Genomic DNA, 27,751 nt, shown 5'->3' with positions numbered 1-27,751 from the left:
ACTATGTGGCTGGAGTTTCATTGGGGCAACGTCATGACCCTCAACAAATAGGTGGCGATGTTGGCTACCCCACAATTTCTCTCCAGCCAGGCAAGCTTTTTTAGCAGCCATCAAGCTTTGAGAAATGTGATACACTGATAAATGTTTACCACTCCTGCTCTAAATAACGTGGCCTACACTGCAGGACAGGACTACATAGAGTTTTAAGGAAAACAGCATTTTGTTCTAATGAGATGATGACCTATATTATTCATATCAAAAAGGAAATGTAAAGGAATGGAATGTACTGTAAGGGCTTCCTTGGTTCTAATGTGGTTGCATTTGCCTATATCAGTCAGCAATCAATGCATTTTTCCATAGATTTAGAAAGATTAACTTTAAGTAAATGACTGAAGAACTTGCAGGAAATTGTTGGTATTTGTGGGGGCCTGCAACAAGGGCTTGTGGTTTGTAGGGTTATGTAAGCATTTGTAAGCATATGTATATATATACTGCAACAACTTGCTGTGTTAGCTTCAAAATGTATTATTATTATTTCCTTCTCTATTATTGTATTATAAATGTTCCAAATGTAAAGCACTTTGAGCTTCATTCTATGTATGAAAGGTGCTATACAAATAAAGCTTATTATTATTATTATTATTATTATTATTATTATTATTATTACTATTATTATTAGAAGTTTTACGTAGTATTTTGAGATGAAGATTCCACTACAGAGTTTGTAAAGGATGGCCTTCCTTCCTGTCTGTGCTGTGCAAGATCTACAACAAGCACTATCATATGACCAAGAGCAAGTGTATCCATAGGACATAAACACATAGTCACCAGAAACCAACCTGTCAATGTTTAAAGTCATAACTGTTAAAGGACATTTTCATAATGACTGTGCCTCGTTTCATGTTTACAGCTTTTATTCAAATTGATGATGTTAATTTAGCAGATTCACATGTAAGGGGGAACCAAGGACAGTGAGGCAGTGGATTAGCAATGCTAAATTCATGGTTTTGGGTGTCTGATTCTCTTAGCTTATGACAGTTTTTAACATTGAATGCATCAGGGACACTCTAAATGTCCAGTCGTATAATGAAAAAGACCTGACTCAAGGTTACTACAAAGTACTGTATTCATGATACAGTATTTGATCCTTTGGATCAAAGGACTCCTTGTACTCGCCTGCTGTGACAAACTCTGTGGTTAACTATACCAATATTAGAGTAGTGCTGACAAAATAGCCCGACTGCAGACCTAAGATCAGTGATGAACGATTCTTGGTAGCAGTAGCTAGGCTTCATGCATGCTATAGGAATGCTGATTTTAAAGCCCTTCGACCTAACATTCAAGGTCACTTGTGGAAATCCATCATTATTATGAGTTGTTTTCCCTCAAAATTAAAAACATATTTTTACAGACTACAATACAGCCGCTGAGTTTTATTAGAGCGCCCTCTCACCTGATTATGTGTTTGAAATGTCAACCAGGACATTCGGGGGTTTTAAGGTGTAGACTATGAGCAGGGGTGGGGTCAGTGGTTATATTTACCTTTCCAAAGGGAAAGGCGTGCTCTCAGAGTCAACATATCAATAGTCAATGTCTATATATGCTAGATGATGAATGGCTGAGTCATATAGATTTTCCAGCCAATTAAAAACATTTGTTTTGAACTGTGATGAGGAGTGGTTGCATTCAGAAGTTACACACAGTTTCTCTTCCTTTCTGCTCAACTACAGTATGTCAAACTACTAGGTAATACTGTGCCATGTCCATAATGCAACTTCCTTGGTGAAATATTATTTAACTAATGTCATATCTGCGGTGAAAGGTGAAAAAACATGGTTCATCGTGATCCACTGAACGTCGATGAACATTAACTCCATAAGATGAACATTAACTCTCATAAACCCACAACACACAAGTGAGAAAACAAACACACTGAACAATCAAAAACGTTTGCTATTTTTTTTTTAATTTGAAATACAAAAATGTGTCACCAATCAGCATGTGATCATAAAGAGCCATAGGACATAATCGCACTCATGATGTTTGTGTCTAGCTACACCGCTATGTGTGTCTTCTCCTACTGAGGGCCTTAAAGGTCAGACTGTGCTGCCAATGGTAACTGTCGTTTAACAAACCAACAAAAGCAGACAGTCAAATGGGAAACTGAGAGATGATCTTAACTAACACAACATGTTTACTGATCGACACATTTCAACAACCAACCACACCACATTTATAAGAAAACAGATGGTGGTGCTTTATTGTATCATTACTGCAATCATCCTGTGTCTACTGTAATAATTCCTTAACGACTCACTTTTGTTTGTGTCAAATGGAGTTACTGCCAGAAGCAGGAGATAGATACATACCACACTCTACCGCACTCTTCCCTGGCTGGGGCTGCGTGATGGGGGTGTATGGGGGAGTCGAGAGACACTCTGCTCAGGCAACAGTGGAGTAGCCGGAGTGGCATTCAGGGGGGATGGGGGCTCTTAATGTAAAGAGTTTCTGCGGCAGTATACTTGCTGATTGCTTCGTTCTCACTCCTCACAACAACCAGCTAAGACACTGCCAGAGAAACACTCACAGCAGCCGATGGGCGCCATCCTTCCTGTCTGTCCTCATCCTCGTCCTCAGGTCTGTCCTCATCCTCGTCCTCAGGTCGGTCTGTCCTCTGCTTGGCAAACGCCTCCCCACTGAGTTTGGCCCGCGTGCTTGTGGTGGGCAGAAGACAGAATAGCGCAAATGGGGAAACAACTGAGAGTAATCCCAAACTCTCCATGCTTTTTACCCACATGCTTATTGAAGGATTGTTCAGCTTTGTTCCCTGATAAGTGTCCGTCATATCTCATGTTATGTAGACATTGAGGACAGACATGTTGACTTTCCTCCATTTTACTGGGTGGCACATGGTGTATGTGATAACACTGGCCTGCAAGAGGTCAAAGTAACATGATATTAGAGAAAGAAGAAGTCAGACAAACAGTTTTTTTTTTTATAAATACAGCATTCAAATATGATACAATATTATTGCAATTGTTTACATTTTACGATACAGGAAGTAGAGCAGTTCTGTATTTCTGTGATTTATTTCTCCTGTATATTACGCTTTATATACTGGCCATCTCTGCGACCCTCTTGATGTTTTTGTTCCTAACTCAACTTCCTTTTTCCAATTTTCACTGTGACACAAGAGTCCACAATATCACAAGAGGCAACAAGATCTTGTGGCATCTCATGGCCTTCAGAAGCAACATGGTCAGACTCAGAGATGATGTGAATAACCAACATAAAATTAAATAAATATTGTGTTACTTGCCACCAATGTATTGTGCCAAAAATATATACACTGCAGTGATTTTCTCCCATCTTTAATATGTCAAAAGGGCAAAGTCATCAGTGCTGCCGTAAGGACAACAATTGGACATTTAAGAGTCTGTTAGAAGTCCAACATGGACCCTAAAATCACCTGCAGTCCTCCCATCACTGGCTGGGCCATGAGTAGCAGGGTTTGCCAGAAGGAAAGACCCGCTAACAGTATTAGTAACCTTGGGGTTGGCAGTCACAGTGGACTTCTACATCACTTTCAGGTAATTCAGTTCCCTGTACACACACACAGACACTCAAAGATACACCCATAAATCTTGAAATATCTATCTTTACAAAAAGCCTCCACAGTGGGTTCCTCATACCTTGTTGACTGTGTGTGGGATCAGAGGATGCTTGTTCTCAATTCACTTAAACTGCCCTGAGGACTCCAGTCCACAGTCAAGCCCACAGCTATCACCCAGGAGAGACAGACAGACCTAGGTGAGAGGGAAAAACACACACACACACCTTTTTTTATGGACCACTGAATGCAAGGAGAGCCGTAAACCCCCTCTCGACCACAAATAGCCACACCATGACTCATGTTAGCGCAAATAAAGGCAGTCTCGGTTCATCAGGTTCAACTTTTGCTTCAGCAGAAGCTGTAGAATGAAAAGCAAAAGAAAGCACCTATGTTTCTGTGTCCATAGGTGTTCATATATGAAACTGGCTGAGCTATATGCATGTATGTATGTATTGCTTTATATGTCATATCATATGCATAGTATCCTTTAGTGGAGCTGTTAATATCCTACGCAGTCAGTCTGCATGCAGCCTTGTGTGTGTGTTTGTGTGTATGTGCATGTGAATGTTTGGGTGTGTGTCTGACTCTGTATTGCGTGAGAGGAAGGCTGGACTGGACTGCGATTGCCACACACAGAGACAGAATTCCAGCGCTATCAGCTGGTATTCCCCACAGCAGGGCTATTTAAAGCTGACCACCCCAGACCAAGTGCACCCCTGCCTGCCAGGAAGTTGGCTTCTGACAATACAGTACCACACTGATATGAGGAACCCATCTCCACTCACTGATGCCAGAGTGAGAGGGGGGAAATGATAGAGAGAGTGAGTGAGAGTGTGTGTGTGTATGTGAGAGAGAGAGAGAGAGAGAGAGGGAGAGAGAGAGAGTGGGGGTGAGAGAGGGAGGCATGATGGGGTGAGCTAGAGACAGATAATGATGGTGCTTCCAAAGGCTCTTGGAGCTCTAGAGAGAGATCCAGCCACTGAAGGCTGTGGAGACAGCGTGCTGGAACTCAGCTTGATAAATCCTGAGGCTGCAGCATGGCGCAAGGTCAAGCCTCGTGGTCCGCAGTCACACACGGCCATAAATCACTCTGGGAGGGAGCTTTTTTTTTGTGAGGGGGAACGGCTGCGGCCATCAGAGGCTCCTACTCAAATAGTCCTTGGCTACTTAAGTCCAACAGCATTGTTTTTGTATTCTCGTAACAACCACTGATAATGCATTCCCCCAACTGCGGCGTGCCGACGGGTTATCAGCCTCTCTGAGACCACACCTGCGCAAATGACCTGTCTAGAGTCTGCTGTTGGTGCAGAGACAGAGCTCCCTGTTCTGATTCCACTGATAATCAGGTGTGCTGATATGAGTATGGAGCCAAGAGGCTCATTAAGGGTGGAAGGGGCGAGACTCAGGCTTCGTCCTCAAAAGATTTGAGGAGACACTGATTTAAAACTAATCCATTACAGGTTACCCGGGGGTTAAGGGGACAGGCACAGTGTGTCCCTCTCATGCAGTTTGACTTAGTTCTGTTCATTTCTGCCAGAATAAAGAGCAGAGCAATATCGCACAATCATCTGTGATAGAAAGCAGCTGGTGGAGTGACTCGGTTAACCTTTCACATTAGTGAAACATATTAATACACATATTTCACTGGATTCAGTTAATGAATAACCACTCCTAGTAGAACTCAGACCACTTGGCATTGACCCCCTGACCATGTTCACAGCTACAGGCAATACTCTCAATTGCACTTGTCAGCCTATAACAGACTGCTGAAATGCGTGGATAGCAACCTGTCAGTCCAGCTCAGCTAATCAGGCGCATCTGCGTTGTGTTCATATTCCTCTACATGCAGGCTAAAGATAAGAGGGTTGTGTTTACTGGCATTAGAGGCAGAATCTACAGAGAGCTACTAGACTGTGACAGGTGGCAGCTGATATTTAGCTCTGAATATTTCTTCGGTAGAGGAAGTTTGTTTCAAGCTGTTGCTGTTCACTCGATTAATTTTTAAATGACGAACGACGACTGGGAAACAGTTGGATGGTTTAAGGGTGATGTTGGGGTCGGATATCTCAGAGCTGTAAAAAAAAAACAACACTGAGCAACAACTGTACATCTAAAAGTCATTGCAGGGGAAAATAAACAGAACTCATGAAAAGTAGAAAAAAAATTAAGGCCATAAAATGCATATTTACAAAACAATTTACACTTGGCTACATTGTTGTGGCTCTTTTTTTAAATATGACAAATGTGCCACTGCTATAATTCAAGAGGACATTTTGAAGTCTGGTACCCCTTCCACTGAGTATAGAAGAATAGCACGTTACCCTTGTATGTCCACCCTCCCTCACACAGGCAGGCATGCACCTTGTGACCCTGTTTCTGCAGTGCTTGCTAAATCGCTGTGTTGTGTCCCGTCCCAGCGTCTGTCTCGTGAGGCCAGCGGCTGCCGCCCTGGCCACATGATGACAGGAATTCCTCGCTGCTTTGGCCCTGATGTAATCCCTAATACTGGCAAGCAGGAAGCCAAGGCAGGGACACAGCGTGCCTCTTTGGCGGCCAGCAGCACCGCACCGCGCTGCGCCACGCAGACGCAGACCGCCTCCCCAACCTCTGACACACTTCAGCACCATGGGAGCAGATGTAAGTCTTGACCACAAGAAAGACACACACACACACACACACACACACACACACACGCACACACTACACCACACCACACACACACACACACACACACACACACACAGTTTTGTGTGATGGAATATGATTGTTTTGACACTCTCAACTGATATCAGCACAGAAACTAGAGGACAAGAGAGTGCAGAAAAGTACCAAACTGTGCTGCGGAAAGGGAAAAAACCCACAGCATAGTTGTCTCTCTGAGCTTTTGCTTTCCTTTCATGTAGCTACAGTGACAATGCTGTTTTATCCTCAGCTTCCTTTGAAACGTATATTTCCACGCTGTGCCCCCGCGTGATTTATGCAATGATTTAGTCTCTTCTGAACATTCTCAGCATGCTTTTAAGATCATGTCTAACTATAGATAGTGTGTTGAGTTGGTCTGCGTAGTCACTCAACAAGTAAAACACACACACACACACACACACACACACACACACACATGCATAAATCTCACTGGTATGGCCCTCACACAAACACTCAAATAAAAACTGACAAAGTGACGGTACAGCGTAAATGCCACCTTTTAAATTAAAGGAAACAAAGAAATAACACCACTGACCTCTTCTTGTCTGTGAATTTTTCATCACTCATTCTCTCCCTGTCCTTCCCCCTCTCTCTCTCTCTGTTTCTCTCACTGTTGTGACTCTGTCCATTGTACAGCAGGCATGTCTTGCTCCCATACCCAAGTATTAATCATCTTAAAGGGAAAGCACTAGAAACCTGCTTGAAAACAGTTTCCCACACAAACGTCTGCACCATGCCCTAACACTAAAGATAGATGTCAGAGCTCCAGGGTTGTTCTTGTTTTGTTTGGGGAAAGTATGGAGTTTAAACTTTATTTGGGTCAACATATGGATTACAGTTTTAGGGAGAAGTAAGTGGAGATAAGTTTACGAGAAGAGGCTATCATGATTAAATTGTTATTCAGATCATCAAACGCAGTTGTGCTGCAGTGCAGTGATGAGATGATGGTGAAGCAATATTACACAGCATTTCTCTGGAAGGACTTAAAAGCGTCCTCCAAAGAAGAGATTAGCTGAGTGACGGACTTTTAGTTTTCCAAAAATGAGACTCAACATTAAAAAAGGAAGCCAGGCTCTGTACATTTGAGCTATCTAGTAGGAGGCAAAGTGCAAACATTGCGCTCCTTGACAATATCAGTTTACTTTGGTGCCTCCTGATCAATGTCTGTGCTATTTGTAGAGCAGGCTCACATTAATAATTCAGGAGCACCCCGTTTGACCAATGAAACACACCAGTGGCTGTCAACGTCTGGTCAGCAGGCAAGGTGTAAGAGCAGCCACATGGCCACAACAATATGCCACAATTTGCCCATTTTGAGATACGTTTTGAAAGAAACATCTTTTGGTGCTATATAAATTATGGTATATGGTCATTTGAAGGACAGATACACATATCTGTTGATCCTCCTGAAATCGCTAACTATAATGCCTAAAGATGCAAGTGAGTATGCTGTCAAGCCTTTATCAGTTTATCAACTGCCTTGTGGGGGGCTTTGGTAAGGTTTTTATTTGGCATGCTTGTTAGGTTGTTAGGGCACAAGATTGAACTAAGAATCCAGTATAGTGCTTTAAAGCAACACTGTGTGGTTTTATTACCTTATAATAACATCTTAAAACTCATGGTGATGCCACTCTGATTACAGCAAGGGGAGTGGAGTCTCTGATGTTGCTATTGCACAGATTGTTGGTTCTGCAAAATGCTTGATTTTTCTTCATCGTCCTTCCTGAGGAGGTTTTTTTGTGCTATATATTTATTTGATTTCACATATCACATAGATGGCAACTTGATCCTATTGCACTAAGTAACGTTGTTGGCATAGATAGGAGCATGAGCCTTTTTTTTGTTGGTTTTGGATTAATTGAGTAGCCTTCTTAGTGCTACATTGGGTACCCAGCACATTGAAAATCACGGTGAAGGGGAATTCCCACATTGTTACTTTTTAGTATGTTGTCTGACGGAATTAAATATAAAAGTGTCTTCGTGAAACAAAAGTCAAATATTCTGCTCACATTCGGATTCAAATGTGTGGCAGTTGAAATCAGCAAAGCTGGACCACATGAAATTACTCACCTGATTGTGGTCAGTGGCTTCATGGTCCCTCTATGATCAAAGCATTACTTGCAAGATATTTAGGAGGGGGAGGGGGAGACTTGGAATACAGGAAGAACTTCCACCAGTCCTGCAAGACACAAAAAACACACATTGGACTGGTGTCCAGACCTTTGAACATAACATAGATTGTGAGTCAAACAGATACTTGACGTCCTTCTCTGGAGCTTCCAGTAAATCAAACAGATTTCCCTCTTTGTTGCTAGAGTAGGTGTTGTTTGCTCTCGAAATAGATGTGTATGTCAGAGATGATGGTCTCCATGGAACCCTACCCTACCCCTTTACCATCCCCAACACAAACACACACACACACACACACACACACACACACACACACACATAACATGTCAATAATGTCTCTGAGGGCAAAAAATAAAATAATAGCTTAAGGGGCTTATGTCTGACGTAGAGACGAAAAGAATGTCAGGCTCTTGAGTGAAGCAATGGTCCTCAGTTAATGAGTCAAATGTGTGCAACCAGGAGAGTGGGCAAACATAAACACACTCACGTCACCCTCTCTCTCTCCCAAGGTTTGGTACACATCTCCGCTATACTGACCATTCAAAGTAATCCTGACCGTGCATGACCACAGTAAGGACAACAACTGCAGTAACGACAATAACGTCTATAACTGTCTTATAGGCAAACTTGCTGCAGTTTACGCCAATCTGAATGTTTTTCTAGGAGGTCAGGTGACAGTTATAGTTAACTTATAAAATAATAAAAGAAAATCCTGAAACGCAGAATAGAAATATTAGTTATTACAAACTACACATAAAATGTCACAGAGAAAAGGTAAGAAGTAGAGAAAGGTACACAGAGACTGCAAGGAAGGTCCAGGGAACGGGTGCTCCACCTTAAGAGTGACAACAGAGCACCAGCAGCTGGCTGAACTTGGCTCTTACCAGCAGAGATGAGCCTGGCTCTCTGGGTCATAGTCCGATCCCTGGTCCAGTTCACTCTTGTCCACCTCACTTTCTATCCCTGTTGTGCCTGCTGCCTGTGAGAGGTCAGTGAGAAGCACCCAGCTGTCCAGGCGGGTGACCACAAGCCTTGCACACTCTCTCCAGGCAAGCCGGTACAAGTCAAGACATGTTCCAGCACAGCTCAGCGCCATCAGCCTGAGCCTGTTCTTAGCCAAGCAGCCACTCAGGGAGGGGTGGAGCACAGAGAGAGAGAGAGAGAGAGAGAGAGAGAGAGAGAGAGAGAGAGGAGGAGGAGACAACAAGACAAGAAGTTGTTAGGTAAACAGTTTTTGAATGATTGGGGTTTGGGTTTCTCTACTTTGATGGGTTTCATTAACCTTCTGTCAGAGACCTTCAAGAGTTTAGACACACTTCCTGAAGAATAGAGAACAAAAGAGAAGATTCATAACCAACTAATTCTAACTAGTATCAAGATCTCAATGTCTCCATACACTTATTCAGCTGCTGGCAATATTGTTTTTAATTTAAGCTTCAGGAACTGTTAAAAAGGGATAGCTTCAACTGTGTTGTCCCATAGGCTTGCTAACCACTAGCAATTTTCCCCTGGGGACTTTCCTGGAGGATATTGAAAAACAGCTCCCCCTGGTGGCTGACCTCTCTGAGTGCTGATTAGACAAGTACCTCAATGCAGTAATCCAACACCAGGATGGTAACACAGTTGAGCTTTTCACATTCCTTTTTTCCACAAACATAACACCTTTGATAACCTGCATAATGATTGGCATTCTGACAATATCCATGCTACTCTGCTGTCACTACAGTGACATGAGTCTATAATTTGATGATTTATTCATTGTTTGACAGAGCCTGTGGAGGCCACAGCATACATTAAAGGCACCACCTGAAATTGTCAAACCCATTTAATTAAATTGTGAGGCTACATTTACTTGTTTTAAATACTAATACCAAAAAGGGAGAATTGGCCTGCCCGGCTCAGATCAAATATTGATACTGTGTCCATGAGAACATACTAAATGTTTAATCATGTTGTGCTGGCCTATAGAATGTTTTCCCACCAGAAGACAGGTGTTTCTGGTGGTCTGAATGATTGGCTTCAATTTCATACCATAAACTCCACTTGCTGTCCTTCAAAGAAAGAACTGTAGCCATTAATCATCCAAGCATTTTTTAAACTAATTTTTACACACATATTATATAGTTATGATTTGAACGATACAACATGAATGATAAAGAAGGGCCGCATCTGAGAGATCATTTGTTTATGTTGTAAAGAGATTTTTCACACATCACCACATGAAGAAAAATATACTCATGCACATGTAAGTCGATGTTTCAAATTATTTCTATGTTGTTATATTATGTCATTACCTACATCCAATATAAACCATTTACTACTTTACGGAATAATACAATTGACAGAAAAATGGGTTTTATTCATTATTCCAAATATTTTAATGGTTATATTTCTATCTGACCTAACATCCACAGTGCCTGTAACATGACGTTCCAGCTACGTACGTATACCCACCAAGTGAAGCATAAGCTGAAGCTCAGGGTTATATGAGTTCATTAGTGCAGTAGTGTTAGTTCATCACTAGGCAGACTTGCAACTCAAGGTGCAGCAGCATAGCTCAGCAGAAGTGCAGAAGAGAGAGAGAGAGAGAGAGAGAGAGAGAGAGAGAGAGAGAAGGAGGCTCTTTAGTACTGCAGTCTGCTACTACTCTACCTGAACAGCATTGCACCACACCACTCAGGAACTGATGACCTTATCAATAAAAAAGCAAAGTCACAAAAGGCGCCAAAGCGCAAGATGAAATCATTGGAAATAACTGATGGCAGCATACATAGGAAGTGAAGTGAGGGCGGAAATGAAAAAGTAAAAGGCAGTGAAAAGACACGAAAGTAAAAGACAAGGAGAGGAGAAGACAGTAACAAAAGGAATGGAGCAGGACATAATGAAGGCTTGACAGAGACAGAGAGAAAGAAAGAGAGTGAGTGTGTATGTGTGTGTGAGAGAAAGAGAAGGAAAGCTATAAATTGCTCTGCTGCAACCTACCCAAGCACTATACATCTTCCCCCGTGTGGAGGGAACTCAAATGCTGCAGTGTCCACTGGTTAGAGGGAGTCAGCACACTTCTCTCTGACTGACCTACTATCTGCAAGATTGGAGCGTTATTTCACCTGAGTCATCAGAACAGAGCAGCCCACTTTTCTTCTCAAGGCTAAAAATACATTAATATCATACTTAGCGGCACTTTAGTGTAATTCTGACCAGGAAAACGGAATTGCCTCAGTCTGTCTGTAATCTAAAAGCGCGCACCTTTTTGAGCTAATTCCTAATTTTTACATAGCTCTTTATTCTCATTGCTGTCCTGCATGGGCAGAAGCTTGCATGTGCTGCGCCATTCTCGCCCCCCCCCCCCCCTTCCCCTCCTCTTGCTCCTCTTCCTGGCCGCACGCAGAAATGCTCACGAAGGAATCTGGCCACGGCCATTTATCCAGAAGGGTAAAAAAGTCAATGGGGGGGGACATGTGAGGAATCCTTACTCCAGCAAGTTCAAAGCTTGCTGCATTGATTACATCATCGGATCTGGAACACGGGAACGGGACAATGCACCATTAGAGAAACGAGTGCGAGAGAGAAAGAGAGAGAGAGAAAGGAAGAGCGAGGGAGAGATATAGAGAGAAAGAGAGAGACGGTTAGACCTCAGCGTACGTATGTGAACACAGAGGGCAGAGAGAGAGACTTCCAGCAGCAGCAGCAGCAGCAGCAGCAGCAGTAGAGCCCAGGGCAGGAACAGCGGGCTGGCTGGCTGGCTGACTGGCTGACTGGCTCCTCTCCCATCACCCTCGTTGGCTGCACGTGACTACGGCTGCCTACCACGCTAGCCTCACCACTGCAGGAACTGTGCTGCGGGACACTGCAGCATGGGCTGCTACTGCTCACGCTGCTGCTACCGCTCACACTCTGACGACGGCACACGCACCAGCTCCCTGCTCCACTTACCCAGCTGACAACCCCTCTACGAGGATGGAGAGAGAGAGAGAGAGAAGGAGAAGGAGAGAGAGGGAGAGAGAGGAGGGAGGAGAGAGGGGGGGGCAGGGTAGAGAGAGTACGGGCCAGGAGAGAAGGGCCATGTGATGCTCAGTTAGAATTTATATTTGTACAGTGACTTGATGAGAGAGGAATTTTGAGGATGAAATGCACAGAGTTGGTACAGGAAGCACAATGCAGGGACTAATCGTCTCTGGAGGAATGTGGAGAGAGAGAGTGAGAGAGGGAGTGAGAGTGAGAGAGAGAGAGAGAGAGAGATGAGAGCAGAGCAGGAAGAGATGAAAGAGAGATGAGGGAGGTAAAAAAGAGGAGGGGGAGGGGCTGAAATGGAGAACGAGAGGAGGTCTAGGGGGAGGGGATTGCATTGCAAGCTTGCAGGGAACATCAGGTGAGTGCGGCGCTCTCTCTCTCTCTCTCTCTCTCTCTCTCTCTCTTTCGCTCTTTCTCCCTCTTTTTTTGGCCGTGCAGCACTCTGCCTCCAGGAGCCAGTGAGAACTGCAGTTTCTCTTAATGATGTCAGGCTAAGATTCTGGCAATGATGGATCATCTCTTACCGCCAGCCAGTGCGCACTTCTAATCCTGCATGATTATGAGTGAGGACTGGAGACGATTTTCCTAGTTTCCCTCTCTCTTCCTCTCTCTCTCTCTCCCTCACTCTCTCTCTTTCTCTTTCTCTTTCTCTCTCTACTCATCAAGGTGCATTGGATGCAGAGAGGCATTTGGAAGGATCCTGAGATGACCTCACAGTGTACACATCACCTTCAGTTATGCCAGTAATCTCATAATTAGTGAACAGATATGAACAAGCCCTGAATCCCATGCAGTAATCATCTAATTAAAAAAAAAAGTTTTTTTAAAAAAAAAAAATCTCCAGTGCGCACAATCAAGCATATTGTACATATGTACATACATTTACAGAAATGCACAGATTTGGATATGTGGACGGCCATTCACTAGCCAACTGTCATTCACAAGGTGCCTGGTTGAGGCAATCAGTTTTACTGTGTCAGCATATTACTCAATAGTAGTAGCCTGTCGAAGGTCCCTGAGTGGAGTGGGACACACGGGGGAAGGGCCAAGGAGTAGACGACCCCATAGGGAAAGATGGAGGCTGCAAAGACTGCATGCAGATGAAAGTGCCAGTGCAGCATATTTTAACAGGCTTATGGGTGATGAGCAAACAGCCTTATGAGGGGGAGAGGAGGAGAGAGGAGACCCACAGCCAGTCCTGCAGTGTAAAGTGAGTTATGAGCCTCATGGTGCCTCCTCCCCCCCCTACACACACACACACACACACACACACAGAATACACACACACACACACAGAATACACACACACACACACACACACACACACACACACACACACACACACACACACACACACAGAATACACACATACACACACACACACACACACACACACACACACACACACAGAACACAAGCTCTTTTATGAACACTGACAAAAACACTCAACACATTAAAGCAGTTCTGCACACTCAAAATCCCCCCCCCCCCCCCCCCACACACACACACACAGAGACGCACACACACACATACACACACATACAGAGACACACACACACATACACACACAGATGCAGCACAGTAGGCTTGGACCCTTTTAGCCAGGCTTCCGGAGGACTGCAACGTCCCAACAAGAGAGTGAAAGAATCCTTGTCCTGAATAGCACCCCCCGCCCCCCTTGCCATGTAAGATTTTACCTGCAGCTCTCACCCCCACCCCTCCCTCTCTTTTCCTCTCTCTCCCTTTCTCTCTCTCTCGCTCTCATTCTCTTCCTCTATCTCTCCCCCTTTCACTAGTTTTTGCTTATCTCTGCCATCGTTAAGCACCCCCCATCCCTCCCTCCCTCCCTCCATCCCTCTCCCTCCATCCCCCCTCCATCCCACCCTACACCTGGTGTTGGCCAGCTCACAATTCTCTCTGCCTAATCCAGACCTGCACTCTGTCACAATCTTCTGTTGTGTGCCGAGGCTGTGGCCAGTCTGTGGCTGACATGCAGCTACCTGACTCCAGCAGCCGGCGTCCGGTCCCTGCGTCTCTCGTCCCGTGCTGCCCCCCCAGGCCGCCCCCCCCCCCCCCCCCCCCCTGACAGCGAGTGCTCACTTTCGTCCCGGCTGCTGTGCCACTGCTACTGCTGCAAAACTCTTTAACTCTTTCCTAGCTAAACACTTACTGCAGCTGAAACACATTGCAGAGAACTTCAGCACTTTCAATCAGTGAGACAATCAGTGCACTACACACACACACACACACACATACACACTTGCCTAGTCAGACACACACACAGCTACTGAAAGAACTGTTTGAAGCATGCACAGAAAGTAGAGCAAAGTCAAGGAGACGGCGCGGAAAGCTAAGCAGTCACTGAGTTGCAGCGTCAACTATGTTTTATTTATGTCTGCAGGCACTATCAGTACACCCCCCCCCCCCCCTCACCACTGATGCATTGTCCTGCACCCATTCTGTGGCTGAGTGTCCTAACTAACTAACTGTCCTAACACATTCCCGTCAACTTGTTTCAAAATCACACCATGTGTGCTCAGGACAGCACACACGTAGAGACACAGAGAGAAGCAAACTAGCTGGTGCAACAAGAACATGACATAACCCCTAGACGACCGCCAACTCTCTCCTGCGCTACACCGGATCTAGGCTGGCGCCAGCAGGCAGCCAGCTCTGGGCCAGACCTGGCCCGGGGTCTTACAGGACCTGCACAGGATGCGGCCCAGAACCCCTTACTAGACTCCACTGTTACACTTCCCAGTTCTCCTTTAAGAGTGATTTGCAGTCAAAGACAGAGTGAGTGAGAGAGAGTGAGTGTGTCTGTGTGTAAGACAGAAAGAGAGAGAGAGAAAGAGAGGTGTGATATTTCTTCTTTCTCCCATCCGAGGATGAATAATGTGCATAATCCCACCGGACGCCTAGCTGAAGCAGTCTGAAAAACAGCGGCAGCCCCTCGCAGTGAAACGAGGAAGATCAGAAAAGAGGGGAGCCAAAAGTTGTGCAGCAGCAGCAGCAGCAGAGACGGTACCCGATGGAGAGAGGACAGAGGAAAGTTGCGCATACTCACTCTCAGCCGGCCGCTGTTCCCCCCGCCGCGGGAAGGAAGAAGGGATGAGGGACGAGGATGGAGAGAGAGAGAGAGAGGACGGCGTGAGCTCGGCGAGCGGCAAAGTTGACTGCAGCACTGCCTCCCGAAACAGAATGACATTGTTCACGCTCGCTCTCATTCTCAGACCCTCTCTCTCTGTCCCTTTCCATCTTCTGCCGGCTCTTACCCCCATCTCTCTTGCTCCCTCGCTCACTCTGCTGTGTCTTCCCATCTCTGCCTCTCTCTCTTACATTCTCCCCCTCCATCCTCTCTCTCTTTCTCTCCCTCTCTCTCTCTCTCTCTCTCTCTCTCCATCTCTCATGCCCCTCTCTCTCTCACACACTCTTCCCTCCCTCTCCCTCTCTCCATCTCTACCCAACCCCCATCTCTCTCTCTCTCTCTCTCTCTCTCTCTCCTCTCCTCCCTGCACTCACACTGGCAGCACAAACTGCACAGCTCAGCAGAGTTCCCCGTCTGCCGCAGCAGCTCCTGCATGAGCTCTGCGTATCTGAGAACGCCGTGACTTTTAAAGGGGAACGCAACCTCAAGGGTCAGTATGCACCTCCTCACCACACACACACACACACACGCACACACACGCACACACACGCGCGCACACACACACACACACACACACACACACACACACACACACACACACACAAAAGGTTTCCCTCCTTACACTTTCCTCAACGCAGCAGCTGGGTGCGATGCTCCTCATGAGAGGGACAACCCCCCATAACCCCACACACAACCCCCCCCCCCCCCCCCCCCCCCACACACACACACACACTACCCTCTCTCCTTAATTCAGCAGTATAGAGTGGGACCCTTTGAAAGCCTAAGTGTGGTGCACTTGGTGCAGGTGGCATCCATCAGCAAAGACAGCATTGTCCCACATTCTGAAATAAGGCTAGGTTAAGCTAAGCTAAAAGCGCCTTTTTTTGGGGGGGGGGGGGTGTTCTGCGCCTATGAAAAAAGAAACCAAGAAACTAAGAAGTGGTTTGACCATTCAGTGAGGTTATCATCATGATTTAAATATTTCACAAGGATGAATGACTGTTTAAGGCGATTTAAGGGGGCGTACTGTAATGTGGCCGCTTTGAATTTCTTTTTTCTTTGACAGAAACTCTATACTTTCTTTTGCTTGCATCTTAAGAAACCGGATCTGGGGGCGGTTTGGGACGTATCGACGCTTCCATTACAATCTGCAGGTCAACTGTCTGTGAACAACACCGATCCATTACCGCTGACGCGTCACACAATATCTCAATGAGGGGGAAAAAAACGCACAGCACATTTTACCATCCTGTGCAGCAGTAATTGTTACGCAAGAGAAACCTTATTCACAGATTTCTTAGTCTTATATGCAAATGCAGTAAATGCAGAATAGCACATGTTAAAAAATGTACAGCGATTTGGTGAATGAGGGATGAGGGGGCTGTTTGCCAGCATCTTGAGCATGCAGTACAGTCAGTGCATCTTAATTGCACCACTCTCACGTCAGCAATGTGGTGGCTACCTCTCTGCAGCTACACAGTGGCTTCTCTCTTTCTTTCTCCCTCTCTCTCTCTCTCTCTCTCTCTCTGCAGCAACTTGCATGGTTTCCTTGCTCTTCCTGGCCCTTTACTGGTGGTCTTGATGCATATCCTTGGACATGCCCTTGAATAAAAGTTATTTTCAAATTGAGGTAGATCATTTACCTCTCACAGGAATCTGGTCCCAGACTCCAGTCATAAAGTTAAAATCTTAGGACTGTAGGTTGGGAGGTGTGTGACAGCATTTTTAATAGCTGCCGAAGGGGTCAAAGTGTTTCAGTTTAGCTGCCACTGTCATTGTGCCTTGTAGCCTTGTAGTGGTGGCTGGCTAATTGCAGTAAACTATGAGATGATTATGTATGTCTTGATGTCTGCTTGTTTGTAAGCTGTAGCTTTACAGCATTTGTTTGTCTGTGCCCTTCGTGACTATATGTGTGTACAACCATAAGTTACATGTCAAAGTCAAGAAAATACCACGCTTTAGGCCAACTGGACAAAAAACAAAATAAATGGATGTTTTCACAGCGTTGACCTCACATCGCTTCACTACGCCATGCATCTCCACTGAGAACTGCTGCATACGCCTGGTCATCCGTGTCCTGTGCTGACTTTGACATGGATGAAAAAAAAAGCCCTTCACAAGCAGTTTCCCCTGCATGGAGGTGCATTTCGGTAATGGCATCTCCGTTGTTAAATAAAACATAGGGGAGGGCCCCTTGCAAGAGGCCTATCATATTACTGCTTGCTTCACCTGGCGCTTGGTGTTGCAGTTGTCTGGGACAGTGCCTGCAGCCCCTGTCCACCGACAGGCTCCGGGATACGTCACTAGTTCCTGTTCCTGTCACTCCAACTTCACAGCAGTGCGCCACAATCTGGGCCAAAACCATGTGGGAGAAGTAATCAAGCAAGCAAATTGTTTTGGCTATTGTTCATGTTAAGGTCATCAACATATTTTAGGTAAATTGGATGTGGAGATTGTGGAAATGTTACAAATGTTATGCATTGTATTTTAACAGGACATTAGCACTGAAATTACACCACAGCAAATTCAATGATTCAGTGTGTGTGTATGTGTGTGTGAGAGCATGTCTGTGAATGTGTGTGTGTGTGTGTGTGTCAAGTCAAGTCAAGGTTTATTTATATAGCACATTTATACATAGACACAATGTGCTTTGAGTGGAGAGATGTCATTAAATTATCTAAAATACACAAACACACTTAGCAAAAGAAAAGACAAAACAAAAAGAAAATAAAAAAATAATACAATGGAGTGTTTTAAAAGCAAAGACCTGTATAGAGTGCATTACAGTAATCTAAACGACTGATAAATGTGTGTACTGTAAAGACAGGAGGCCACAGACTTAAGAAATATTTCTAAGGTGGTAAAAGGCTGTCTTTGTGTGTGTGCAATATGTGTTATCATGTACAACACACAGCACACAACAGCAGACCAGCACTCACGTCCTGTGAGATTATCCCGCTAGTCCATTGATCAAGTCGGGAAAGATAATAGATTCATTGATTTCTGTCACCAGCAGATTGCACACTTTAATTATTGGCCCGAGTCAGCTCTTCACGTGTGTGGTCAGTTGGGCTTTTACAGCTCTGGAAAACCCACGCCTCTCATCTGACAGATCCAGCTGGCCACCTGGACAAACATTAAAAACCTTGGACCTCAAGGATCTCGTCTGCAGCCTGCGGTAGCTTGGCCTTTCACTGACAGATGAGAGAGATTTTTTGGGGGAAACGTGGAGGGGTGGGTGGGGTGGACTGTTATTGATGGAGATATGAGTTTGACGGGGAATGGAGGTAGGCAGGGAGTGCTTTCTGAATTCTGGGAGCCAGCTCCTCATGGATGACCTCATTCTCTGATGCTGGGCAGATTTCTCCCATGCAGCTCTGGCTCTGCTGCAGAGTTGATCAGAGTCGAACGTGAACCTTGTCCTCACGTGGAAGCTAGGAGTTAAATAAATACTGGCGGAGTTCAATTCATTTGGCATCTATTGGTGTGATGCTCTTTACAAGGATACTTACATAACAAACATGTTTAAATGTTGAATGGGGACACCTTGCATTTGAGTTGAGCTTCTTTTTACTGTTTTTCTTTTCTTTTACTATTGACTCTGATAAATGAGAGACCAGTATAGACAACATTAAGATTTATGTTGCTGTTCAATGTATACATGAATCAGGCTATGAATAAGTCATTGAATAAATTAATTGCAATAAAAAAAAATTAAATGTATGTTTTAATTCTTTATGTGTGTGTGTGTGTGTGTGTGTTTTGGAACAGCCTCTGCATTGGCAGCTCTCTTCAGAGTTTAGTGCTGCCTGTTTTGAAGAAGGCTGTGTGGTTGGGGCCTCGTCCCGGTGTCAGAGCCATGTGCTGGGGTGAGAAACGGCTCCCTCTGCCTCTGTCTCCACCAGCATTAAGCAGATTTCTGGAGCAGCCTCATGACGGATGGCCCGCCCGTGGAGTGGCTGCACTTATGTGACTGCCTGCTTTGTGCCAGAAAATTAGTTCTGACCCCCCTTAGCTGTCAAAAGCTATGCGCGCGCATTTATTTCAACGGTCTGGGTTTAGTGTAATGAGCTAGTCTGTGATATAGGCTCACACACTACGGATTGGGTAGTGATTTATCATTGGATTTTTCCCTAATGAAATGTTTTGCTATGTCAATGTCGATGTTTCGTAGATGGTGTTGCCAAACTTTGTTGCCTCGAGATATTGTGTATGATAAATAAGACGTAGTTCATGTCAGACTTAGGGTGCCCAGTGGTACCCCTTACCAGGGACGTGCACAGGGGGGTTGCTCAGGTTGCCCGGGCAACTGCCCATATGCCCTTCTTGACTCATGTTGCCCTTCCAATGGGGAAAATAAATAAATAAATCGTACAATGGATGCATAATTTCACGTAGGCCTAGATAAAAAAAAAAAAATCGCAAAGCCTCATTCATTTCCATTCGGGCACCGAAAGTGAAAGTCAGTAGGGGAAGGGCAAACTCTGTTTACGTGGCTGCAGCGCTGCACGCGACCGGCACCTGAGCTGAGCCTGCATTAGCGCACCTAGAAGGAGATTGTCGCGGTTGTCACGAGACGACTCAACGTTGAAAAGGTGAGTTTGTGATGTATAACGAACGAACGATCATCGTCATCAAGTTTTATGAAATGAATTAAAATCTTCATATTTTATGAAGATTTTATATCTAATATCTTAGGCTGAGTTTTTCTGAGATTTTAGGCTGAGTTTGCCACGTTTAGCCTAAATAATCAGACAGATAGCTTGCAGAGAAGCAGCCCGTTATCACATAGCCTATAGCTACTATTTTTTTAGGTAGGCATTAGGCAAACTAAGCTACATGTCTGCTGATAGTTAGTTTATCACATTTCGTTTTAGCAAGAAGAATGAATGGTGGAAGTAATGCATCACATTAATTATTTTATTCAAAATAAATCCCTAAATCCTATCACTAGTATTTTGGGTATTGTTTGAAGCCAAGATGCCCACTGAAAAGAGTCAGATTCAGGAGAGGGAGAGACAATTCAGGGAGGCAGCAATCACTGCAGGGTTGGCTGCGAAAAAGCCAACCAGCAGGTGAGACAGAGACTTTGCACTGTGATAAAGATGACATGAAACTGTGTAGACGAATTGATTAATTAATCAGACTCATATTGTAGCCTACTAATGGCAATGTTTCATAATTACATTACATTTAAGGTGAGGAGCAGTCACAAGCCTCCAGACACAAGCCTTCCTTTTATGTGAGGAAAATGTGGACCAGGAGGAGGCACAGGACAGGAAGGCCTAAGTGATGATCACCAAATATGAGATGAGAGGACCAGGCTAGAAAGTACAGGATTAAAGAGCTGCATGCTAAATAATTGTAATCTAAAAAAACATAGGCTATTTTAGAGGTCATTTCAAACATCTTGCCTGAGCAGAACATAAATACCACTAAGGGCATTAAAATAATGATAAGTTAAGGTGATTGAGTGCTGTATTTCAGTGTTTTACTTCTTTGTGTATATATTTTTAAAAAAGACGCTGTTATTCTCAGTCCTGCATATAGCCCGTGATTGTTTTATTTTTTTTGGGGGGTGCCCTTTTTTCAGGTCAGAGCAACTGCCCCTCAAAATTCCTGTGCACATCCCTGCCCCTTACCCAAATTACCTGGAGATGTGAGTGAGAGTGAGACCCTTAAGAGGCCGAGAGAAACGAAATGAGAACCCGGCTTCATTCATCATAAGCACGGGGAGGAGAGAACACCATAACTCACCTTAACCTGCTCTCCACCGGGTTTGTCATTTGAACAAAAACTAAAATGATGACTGGATCATTTTCCCCTTAATTGTACTCCAAGGTCTAGGAGAGGAATTGTCGCTGTATGGAAATGTTCAAATCCCACATTTTACATATTTTCTTTCCTGGCAAGAGATGCACTTGGATTGCATGTTGTCATGAATTCATTTTGTAAGTGTACAATTAGTAGAGACTCATCTATCTCGAGAGATTTTGCTGACCTGTGCTAAATGCATAGCAGGGAAAGGCACAAGAAGGCAGAGCAAATCCGCTTCTGAAATGACCGCCGTCTCATGACCTTCTTACACCCTCTACAGCATGGCAGTGGCGTAGCATGGGGACTGGGACAACACAGAGACAGGCGTGAGTAAGAACCTCGCATTTACTCTGACAGTTATCCTCAATTTCTGAATAAAATTAAACATTAGACAATAGAGGGCATCAGCCTCCAACTATGTTTTTTTCCCTCCCTTTTGTCACACAGTGTGTTCCAGGAAATTAATTATTTTGAATCAGTTAACACTTTCAAATTGTTACAAATACAAACAATTGTGTTTTTTTATATAAAATAAAAAAGCAGTAAATGTTATAATATTTTTATGATATTTTATATTCAGTATATATATATGTTTACTCACACATAGTCTAAAACCAATGTGTTTTGTAAAGCTTTTCCCCCTAAAACAATCATTTTCAGAATTTTAGAGGGAAAACCATTAAGAAACATTCATAGACAGAGAAACGAGAAACAAAGAGCCATTGTTGAGGAACAAAAAAAGAGATAATTACCAAAAAAAAAGAAAACTGTAGGGCGAGTGAAAGTAAAAGGGGTTTTGGAAGACACAGCTTTGACCTCTATTAAATTGGCTGATTCTCCCGGGCTCCGCGCTGATGCAGTGCTGTGTGGATGAGTTCAGCCACAAGAACAGATAGGGCAAGTGCGACACTTAGCGCATTACAATTATGCACAGTCAATCTTATAAGACCTCATCCATCTAGTGACTTAGCCTAAGGATTTTACCCACAGATACAGTGTGTGATATAACGTTAATTTGCATGGTTTTAGAGCAATTTAAAGCAGCCAAGTGTTCTATGTCTCATACCTCTTTTCTTTCCCTTCCTAGGTCCCAAAATACACATTTTGCTGGTAAGGAACCTCAGGAAAAGATCTGCTGCTTTGCGGAACACATCAAGGGAGAACATTTTGCAGTACAACACTTAAAGGGACAGTGCACCATTGCCTGGTGTGACCCAAGAGCAGTGCATGGGAATAATTGTGTCAAAATGAATTACTGTGCTAATAATAGAATAAGGTCACACATGTTCCTTCAAAGAAATGTAAGCAGCATATTTTCATGCATATCTGATCTTTTTCTGGCCCTCTCTTGATAATTATACCAGCATATGCTCACCTATGATTTAGAGAGCTCATTTGGAAACATAAAATGCACTTTGGCTGTATAAAAAGGAAAGAGCAAACCCACAAGGAAACATGGAATGCAATTGACTCAAAACAATTATTGTGATGATGATAAGTGATGATTTTTTAATATATATCATTCTTATGATCTAAAACATATCGTTTTTTAAACATACTTGTCCTTTGTGTATGTAACAACATACCTCCGAATTGGAAATCTTCAGATTACCGTTCTAAATGTTTTCATTCAATAATGTTTGCCACCTGTCCACTTAACATAAAAACAGAATTCTCAATTGCTTGGCATCATCATCATCATCATATAAAATTGGTTTGGCATCATCAATCATAATGAGCTGCACAACAAGCTGAACATACCTAAGAGCATGTTGGGAAATTCGTGGTCATTCTCTATATTTCATGATACAAATACTGAACCTTCACAGTGAAGAAAATTGTCTTGAAATTCTGAATTTATTTCCCATAGGGCAGCCTGTCAAGTGCAGGTTTCATTTCTGTCAGTGCCAACATAAAACTGAAATGAATAGAGGAGGAGATACGATTTCAGTCGTACACAATCAGCACAATCGGCCTGGTTTGCTGTCGGTGAATCTGACTGGGAGGTGATGAACCGGTTTGGCTTGTTGCAGTGACACAATCATTCAACATCACCCCTGAAATCTATGGCGCTGTTTAGCACATTGCACACAATAACCAATGTCATCTGGAGATATGGGTGGATCTCTGGCCAGAGTTCAGCACCATTACTTGACACTGCCACAAGAGGAATGGGTAAAGTATTAAACATCTCAGCTCCATGATTTGAATGCTGAAGTTGCCGTTTATCACCTGGTATAAGTGTAATGAATTTTGATTGGCTTTACAGTGGTGGATGTAACCACTTTCTGTGTGTGCGTAAGCTGCTGTCAAGAAGTACTTGACAAAGGTAAACAAAATGAGCACATTTTACATGACACAGGAAGTAAACAAAAGCACAAGAGGAAGTGACAAGGGACAGAAGCATAAGACATGGCAAAACACTCAAAAACATCACTACATGGCAGGAAACATAAAACATGGAAAAACACAAAGCACATGGATCTGGAGAGATCCAGGGCAGGATTGTGACAGCTGCCCATTAAGAATTCTCCCAGCCTCAAAACTGACACAGACAGATGAACTGAAATACAAGAGTTGTTGTCAAATGTTATCGCCTTCAAACTCTTTTGTCCCCATAAGGTGCAGTTTCCTGCCAGAGACAGACATTCATATTGACCACAGTCAAGCCTGCAGTCAAGCCTGAAGCAATGGTAATCTATAGGTGCTTTTAAGCTTCTCCACTGAGTAATCTTTTATCTTAAAGTTTAATCAGTCTGCACGTGTCATCTCCTGGACTGTCACCAGGAAAACCTGCCCCATAGATATACACTAAATATCTTATGGCCTTATTTGGTAACACCATATGCTAACAATAAAGTTCTTGCTATTTCAGTGACATCATGCATCTTTTTGACCTTTCACGGTTCCCCTTGCACACTCAGCAGGAAGATGAAATCTGCTGTCTCTGTTGCTTCAAAGCTTTACTGGGCTGATGTAACCAATTTGGAAATAAACAAATTTGGACCACAATAGAACTTATCCTCTTCTATTTGACTTACATTGTGATCATGTGGATATCAGCACCACTGATGGATGCAAACCTGCTTTATGAAGGGACGCAGGACACCATTAACCGACTGCCATCTCTGCCCACAGTCCCTGTATCTGAGACTGGGCTAAGTGAGAATGTGGTGAAGTCACAGAATCGCCTATCGGGGTTTCAGTGAGAAAACTTGCTATTTCCACGAAAACACAGAATGTGAGAGAAGAGTCCTCATTAAACAAAATAAATAAATAAATAAATAAATTAATGAAGAGAAATTCATACAAAATTCATATTCATATTGCCTTTCAGGGACCTTTTTTTGCTTATTCAAATGCTGCCTCCCGTAACAAGCGTCCACCACGTTAACGCAGAACACAGCAACTGCGTTAAGTTTCTCCGGTCACCGCGAGAGTTCTCCCTCAAGCTGGACATCTCCCCCCAACACCCAAGGAGACTGCAGCAGAGAGGGTCCAGGTGCCCACAGCCCACCTGCGAGTCCCCCTTGCGGGCCATGTTTCAGAGCTGATTGCCTCCCTCTTTTAGCAGCAATGCACCACTCAACTCCTGCAGGCAATTTGACAAATGAGCTGCGATCAGGACTACAGGACGCTTGCACTGCATCACCCATCCTAGGGAGTGCTCCCCCCCCTCCTCCTTCTGCACACAGAAACACTCACACACTGTCACGCAATCACATGCACACACTCTCTCACACACACACACACACACACACACATGCACACATAAATAAACTGAAAAAATAAATGTACAGACACACAAACATTTCTACCTTTGCTCATACTTAAGTGTGAAACACACTCATGCATGAACACATAACGTTGTATAATAATATAATATAGAGAAACGCGTTCTAATATGCACAAACTCATCTACATATTGTCCACATAGTGAAAAGGAGCATGTGTGAGATCATTCATTTTACATGAAGGTAGGGTGCATTTTATGCAGAGACTCACAACTGCACCAGTGCAGTGTACATGTTCAGGAAGATAAATTAAGTCATATGAGCTCATTTGTTGTAGAAACATGCACGCACACAAACACACACACACACACACACACAAAGCCCTTGCTTTCTCCCAATTCCCAGCTGCACTGCTCTGTGCTGACTTGAACATGAAGCTGAAATGTCTGCCCCTTGTGAGTAGTCCCATTGCCCCTCATTAATATTGTGCTGCAGCATCAGAATTGATGTGTCTGTGCGTGTGTGTGTGTGTGTGTGTGTGCTAGTACCACTTATGGGATTATAAGTGTACTGTACACCACCATAGATTCCATGCAGCTCATTTTATGGAGTACAGCCGTGCACTGCCATTAGGTCATAGCAATACATGCATTTAGCAGTGATAGCGCTGGGGGCTGATGATAATGTCCACTGCAACGCCTGCTGTGCCAACAGGAGACTACAGTATATTTGGCTCCATTCATTCATAACTCACGTTCCAACTGCATCGTCTAAATGCAGAACAAACATATTGGACCCTCTGGGACTGACGTAATGGTGAAACGTGTATTGTCCATCAAGGTGAAGCAACTCCTCCGCCACACACACACACCCCATACACACTCTTAAAGGAGGTGTGTGTGTGTGTGTGTGGGGGGGGGGGGGGGGGGGGTTGGACTTGCCGGCTGGTCCATCCCCAGGCAGCAGTGGTGCACTCCTGTTGATTGCACCGGGCTGACGCATCATGCAGTCATTCACCTTGGCTCGGCCGAACCACGATCCGATCCGATCGCAGGCCTGTCACTGCTGATACCAGCCACGCGAGCTCCTCAAGGGAGAACACCGCAACGTGGAGCTGCAGCTGCAGAAGACTGATATTGATTACCATGAAGTGTAGCGCCTTTAGTAAGCTCAGGGAAAAACAAAGAGCAAGACGGGGAAGAAGAAGACACAGAATAAGGAGAAGGAGAAGAAGAAGAGCAGGAGGAGAAGAAGACACAGAATAAGGAGAAGGAGAGAAGGAAGAGCAGGAGGAGGAGAAGAAGAAGAAGAGGACAATGAAGGGAGAACATGGAGGTGCAAGCGCAGGCTCTTCCATTGCGGCAGAGCCTGAGTGGCTGTTTCTGTGCAGCGCCATATCAGCCCGCTCAGCACATTGTGTTTCTGCTGCTGCTGCTGCTGCTGCTGCTGCAGGGAGTCAGGGATGCACAGGAAAATGTGAATCTCGCTCGGAGACAGCTGAGCGGAGGGTAATTTAATTCAGGAGTGAGCCTTTCTGCCAGCAGTGTAAAGTGAGCTACTTTACCTTCAAAGGTGTTCGACCTTGTCCTCCATGCTCGGCTGCAAAGGTCTGGGGACAAGGAAGCCAAAAAGGACCGTTTTGGCTCCAAAAAGCCAATAAACCGTCTCATTCATGAAAAACTGTGTTTCTTAAAAGGCCATCTTCAAGCTTATTTTAGCATTTATTTAGTTGCTGCCTGAAAAAAAAGTAAAGAATACACATAGCTATCTAGAAAGAAGCTGGCAGAGCGGGAGGTGATGATTGCATGCTGTTGTGTGTTGTGTGTTGTGTGTTGTGTGAGTGCCCCCCCAACACACATACACAGTTGAACGTTCCATTTATCTGATTAAATCATGTAAAGTAAGCGTATACCGTAATTTCCCAAATATTAGCCGCGGCTTATACATTGATTTTGCTAAATTTCTTCAGCTATGGGGTTAATACACGGGGGCAGTTAATATGGTATTAATATGATTTTGCTTCTTTTAACTTGCATAAAACACTGTCCTGCGGCTTATACACAATGCGGCTAATACACAGGAAATTACTGTACATTGTTACTAGCGTACAAGACATCGAATTACTTAAACTCATGTTTCTCTTTGAAACCCGTTATTACATTGAACCACCATATTTTGCCATAGCAATGAATTTATCAAAAACAATCATGGAAGATGAATCATGTGAAGCACCTAAGCACCTAAGTAGCAAGGAAGGCAAATGATCACATTGGATGTATTGGTGCCACCACTTCATTGTGTTCCCATAAGCCTTTGCAAGACATTAGAGATTATCACGCAGCTATCAATGTTGCCAAATGTTTAAACATAATAGATAGTTAAGGTTACAATGTTGGAGCTGGGTTGTATCTTATGTTATGCTTTGTAATGAGCCATGCTTTGTTCCCACCATGAGTGCGTGTTGAGTGTGTTAGGTAGGCGATTGAGCAAACACAAGAAATCAGTTGAGTCACAGCACAGATTTCCATCTTAATTTAGTTCTTCAGAATACTGTGGCAGAACTTGTTCAGAATGTTCCATAAGGCTAAATTTAAA

At 44.0% G+C, this 27,751-nt stretch overlaps 1 long non-coding RNA gene across 1 annotated transcript; it reads right to left on the bottom strand.

The window, feature by feature from the left end:
* Window positions 1-1,945: 1,945 nt before the first annotated feature.
* Window positions 1,946-9,607, bottom strand: LOC121714260. The gene is made up of 4 exons (XR_006033067.1): window positions 9,331-9,607; window positions 8,387-8,495; window positions 3,693-3,806; window positions 1,946-2,932 (listed from the first exon to the last, which is right to left on the bottom strand). It is a non-coding gene; the product is annotated as an uncharacterized LOC121714260 (long non-coding RNA).
* Between the last annotated feature and the right edge of the window lie 18,144 nt (window positions 9,608-27,751).

The sequence above is a fragment of the Alosa sapidissima genome, chromosome 7, assembly GCF_018492685.1.
Source record: "Alosa sapidissima isolate fAloSap1 chromosome 7, fAloSap1.pri, whole genome shotgun sequence".
Taxonomy (NCBI): Eukaryota; Metazoa; Chordata; class Actinopteri; order Clupeiformes; family Clupeidae; genus Alosa; species Alosa sapidissima.
The sequence above is the reverse complement of the archived record's forward strand: the minus strand, read 5'-3'. Positions and strand labels throughout refer to the sequence as shown.